Here is a 279-nt window from a genome sequence, read left to right on the forward strand (position 1 = left end):
TATTTTTATTTATTGAACCTAGTTACCATTAACAGAAAGTGTCAGGATAATAAAGTAACTGATTCCTCATTTTTGTAGAAACCTTGAAAACAAGGCCTTTCATCTCATTCTATAACTCATCTTATGTATCTTTTTGACAACATGTACATTTTCAATAAATTTGATTTCTCTGCATATAACATTAAGATGTCAGTCATCTTGCTTGTTATGCCCAAGACACACATTAGTTGTTGGAGCAGAGACACGAGACACATGAAGTTTCTCAGAAACTACACTGCT

Source organism: Myotis davidii, unplaced genomic scaffold, assembly GCF_000327345.1.
Source record: "Myotis davidii unplaced genomic scaffold, ASM32734v1 scaffold455, whole genome shotgun sequence".
Classification (NCBI taxonomy): Eukaryota; Metazoa; Chordata; class Mammalia; order Chiroptera; family Vespertilionidae; genus Myotis; species Myotis davidii.